Source organism: Eschrichtius robustus, chromosome 4, assembly GCF_028021215.1.
Source record: "Eschrichtius robustus isolate mEscRob2 chromosome 4, mEscRob2.pri, whole genome shotgun sequence".
NCBI classification, from domain to species: Eukaryota; Metazoa; Chordata; class Mammalia; order Artiodactyla; family Eschrichtiidae; genus Eschrichtius; species Eschrichtius robustus.
In genome coordinates this window covers 106,204,487-106,208,791 of record NC_090827.1, presented here as the reverse complement: position 1 = coordinate 106,208,791, position 4,305 = coordinate 106,204,487, and the positions used below count along the sequence as shown (strand labels likewise).

Below are 4,305 nucleotides of genomic sequence, written 5' to 3'. Positions count from 1 at the left end.
GGAAAGCTTCCCAAAGCAAAGAATTATCAAGCCTCGAAATGTCAAAATTGTTGCTCTTGAGACATCCTGCTTTAGAACTTTCTCTCAGATTGAAATGCACTAAATAAATGCCAAGAGTATCTACTTTGGATCATAGTTCCACTTCTAAGTGACGGCAGCAGAAATTTATCCTGGTTCCTGGGGCACAGGAGCACGGGAACTTAAGGGGGGTTTAGGATTGGAAAATATCTACAGTGGTACTTAATTACATATAGTGTATAATCCAAACTGTTTGGCCTTGTGGTTCAAAATCATTAGCACACATCAGAACTGCCTGGAGGATCATTAAAAGCCAGATTTCTGAGCCTCATCCCCAGAGGTTCCAATTGAGTAGGTCTGCAGTGTTGCCAATAATTTGCATGTCTTACATGCTCCCTGGAAGTGCTGATGCTTCTGGGCCAGGGACCACCCTTTGAGTACCACTGTGTGTCCCTCTCTGTCCGTCTGGTCCCAATCTGTCTTTGGAACCTTATTAACTGTCACCAGTCAAGCATTTGCAGCAAAATGAGGTGGAAATCCTCTTTGATGCCTCTTACATACGCCGTTTATTTCTTTATTTATTTGCTCATTTTTACATAGGTACTTTAATTCTGTTTTTATTTTTCTCAGAATGGCCTTTATTGTCATGTTTCACAGCATCTCCTTTTAAGAAAATAGTGCCAGGAAAAAAACAAAACACAAATCAATAAGCAGCTAACAAAACAATCCTTTTCCTTGCCCTTTAACAGACTTAGTAATTATTGATATAATAACTGACAGTATTTTTCTCTTCATTTGGTTAGAGGCAAATTTACATCCAACCTCCTACACAAAAATTAACTGAATACTGTGAATTCCAATTTGCTAATTTATGCCTTTCTTACTTCCTTTTTCTTTTTCACTCATTATTTTTCCCCTAACTCCTGTTTTCTGCTCCTTGCTATTTTTAAATGTTGTTTTATAACATGTTTATAAGAATTTTATATCTTTTGAAAAACAAGGCAAGGTATAAATTATGAATAATACAGCCTTCAGGGTGTCTTAAAATGCTACCACATGCAAGAATTTCCCTGCTTTCACGATCTTAAAATAATATTGTAATGATGCTCTCTTCTGAATGCTCATAGAATGTTATTTATGCCCCTTGTATGTCATTTTTTTTAATGTTTTAATGTGTTATATTATTTAGTATTTGATAACTTAGTAGAAAATATGTAACATAAACATAAGTCAAGATATAGCAATAGGACAGAAGCCCCTGAACTCACCTTCTAACTTAGGTAGTCTAGTGGTACAAACACTTCTGGGATCAACCTTGACATGTGACCTTGTCCTGTAAGCAGGTGCTTCTCTAGGACTGATTTTAACTTTATAGCTGAATAGAATTGCCATATTACAGTGTATGTGTATGATCAATTTTGTGATATACTCTGGATTGTTTTCCAAAATGGTTGTGCCACTTTCCACATCTCACAGCACCAGATGAGAGTTATTCTTTCTTTAAGGCTTTAGCAATGCATTGGTAGGGTCATATTTCTTAAATTTTGCCAGTTCATTCAGGAGTAAAATATCAGTAGTATTTCATTATGGTCTTGAGTTGTCTTTCTGTGATTGAAATTGGAAATTAATTTATCTCTGTTTTATTTTTATTTTTTGCCTATCATATTTCTTTTTTAAAAAGAGATTATAAAACAGTTTATTATTGTTTTGTAATAACTTAAGTACAACAAATACAACATTTGTTTCACAAGACATTAGATGATGTCACCAACACACTCTCTTTTGCTCTGGTCCAGGCTGCTGGTTTCAGAGAAAATAAGCAACACTTATTGCACAATCATTTTATTGCAGGGGAATGATTTTAAAAATGGCAGAATTAGAAGGGCAAGGCATTCCTTTAAGCCCTGGTTTCTGGTGGTCCAACGTCCTGGACTCAGCTCTCCCACTTCAGAGGCTCAGGCCTGAAACCCGGTCAGAGCACCTAAACCCTACCAGCACATGGCTAAGAAGAAAAGGAAGAAAAAAAAAAAAAGAACAGACAGAACCCCAAGACAAATGGTAAAAGCAACACAAAGCAGACAAAATCACACAAAGAAAAATATACACACACACTCACAAAAAGAGGAAAAAAAGAAAGTAAGAGAGCAACCAAACCAATAAACAAACCACAAATGAAAACAATCACTAAAAAGTAAACTAATATAAACATGAATCCAAAACCAAATCAAACACAGAAGGCAAACCCCAAGTCTACAGTTACTCCCAAAGTCCACTACCTCAATTTTGGGAACACTCGTATTCAGGTATTCCACACATGCAGGGTTTATGAAGTGAATTGTGGGATTTAGTCCACTGCTCCTGAGGCTGCACAGAGAAATTTCCCTTTTTCTTCTTTGTTCACACAGCTCCTGGAGTTCAGCTTTAGTTTTGCCCCCACCTCTGCCTGTAGGTAACCCTCAGGCATCTGTTACCCACCCAGACAGGAGCGGGTTAAAGCAGCGGCTGATTAGGGCTCTCTTGCTCACTCAGCCCAGGGAGAAGGAGGGGTAGGGTAGTCATAATTGTGATGCGGGGAGAGCCTGTGGTGGCAGATGTCAGTGTGTAGTTGCAACAGCCTGAGGTTTGCCATGTGTTCTCCCAGGGAATTTGGCCTTAGATCATGAGACCCAGGCAGTGGCATGCTGCACAGGCTCTTGGTAGGGTGTGGGTAGTGACCTGCATTTGCACACTAGACTCTTGGTGGCAGCAGCGGCAGTAGTAGCTCTCCTTTGCCCACCTCTGGGGTCCGAGAGGATAGCTGCAGCTCACGCCCATCTCTGGAGCTCACTTAGGCAGTGCTCTGCCAACTGTGAGGACATGGAGCAGGAAGCCCCTCTCCTCGCGCACCCCAAAACAATGGTCTCTTGCCTCTCGGCAGGTTCAGACTTTCTCCCGGACTCTCTCCTGTCTAGCTGTGGCACACTAGTTCCCTTCAGGCTCTCTTCATACAGCCAACCGCAGTTCTCTCCCTGGGGTCTGACCTCTGAAACCCGAGCCTCAGCTCCCAGGCTCCACCCACCCCGGTGGGTGAGCAGACAAGTGTCTCAGGCTGGTGAGTGCTGGTCAGTGCCGATCCTCTGTGCGGGACTCTCTTCACTTTGCCCTCTGCACCCCTATTGCTGCACTCTCCTCTGTGGCTCTGAAGCTCCCTACTTGGCTGACCCCAAATCTGATAAACTTTTCTGGCTTTCTGCTGGCTGTGTTCAATTTTCTGCTTATGGCATACTTTGATCCTGACTTTTATGCTTCAGTACCAGGTCACAAGCATGTACCTGATTGGGTTTGGATTGTAGTGGGCATCCTCAACTTCGTAGCCTACACTCTAGATGGTGTGGATGGAAAGCAAGCCTGTAGAACCCATTCCAGCACCCCATTAGGGGAGCTTTTTGACCATGGCCTGGATAGTTGGTCATGTGTTTACTTTGTTGTAACTGTGTATTCCATTTTTGGATGAGGATCATCTGGTGTCAGTGTTTTTGTTCTTTATCTCCTGCTATGGGTAGTTTTATTTTCTTTCATCCTGTCCCACTGGGAAAAGTATAACACAGGGATTCTTTTCCTGCCATGGGGATATGACGTTAGCCAGGTGACTATTTCTTTTGTCTACATAGTGACTGCGATTGTGGGAGTTGAGGCCTGGTATGAACCTTTCCTGTTTAATTTCTTTTATAGAGACCTATTCACTGCAATGATCATTGGTTGTGCATTATGCGTGACTCTTCCAATGAGTTTACTAAACTTTTTCAGAAGCTATAAAAATAACACCTTGAAACACAATTCAGTCTATGAAGCTGATGCTAGTGACCCAAGCCTAGCTGATAAAAAAGGACCATGTTGGTTTTGTTTTTGTTTTTAAAAGGAATATGTATGTAATCTAAGTTGGCCAAATGAAGTTCAATTTTATGATTTTCTTAGCACTATTAAGATATAAAACTCTTCTTGTAAATTTGAAGGTAATTTGAAAGGAGTTGCTGGAGTTCAGCATAAGAAATCTGAAAACTCTAACCAACCTACTAGGAAGCATAACTGAGAAAAGTAGAGAGAAAAAAGAAGGAAGGAAGGAAGGGAGGGAGGGAGGGAGAGAGGGAGGGAGGGAGGGAGGGAAAGAAAGAAAGGACTAGGTGGGACGATATTGAGTAATACATGATGATATACTTTTGGCACCTAGATACACCCATTCCCAAAGGAAGCTATATCTCCTAGGCTTTTCATTTATAAGTGTCATTGAGTTTCCTGTTTTATTAAGGC

The 4,305-nt window shown here is 41.0% G+C and overlaps 1 pseudogene; it reads left to right on the top strand.

Annotated features, from left to right (window-relative positions):
• The first annotated feature begins 2,225 nt into the window (after positions 1–2,225).
• LOC137763516 (ethanolaminephosphotransferase 1-like) lies at positions 2,226–4,087 on the top strand (annotated as a pseudogene).
• The last annotated feature ends 218 nt before the right edge of the window (positions 4,088–4,305 follow it).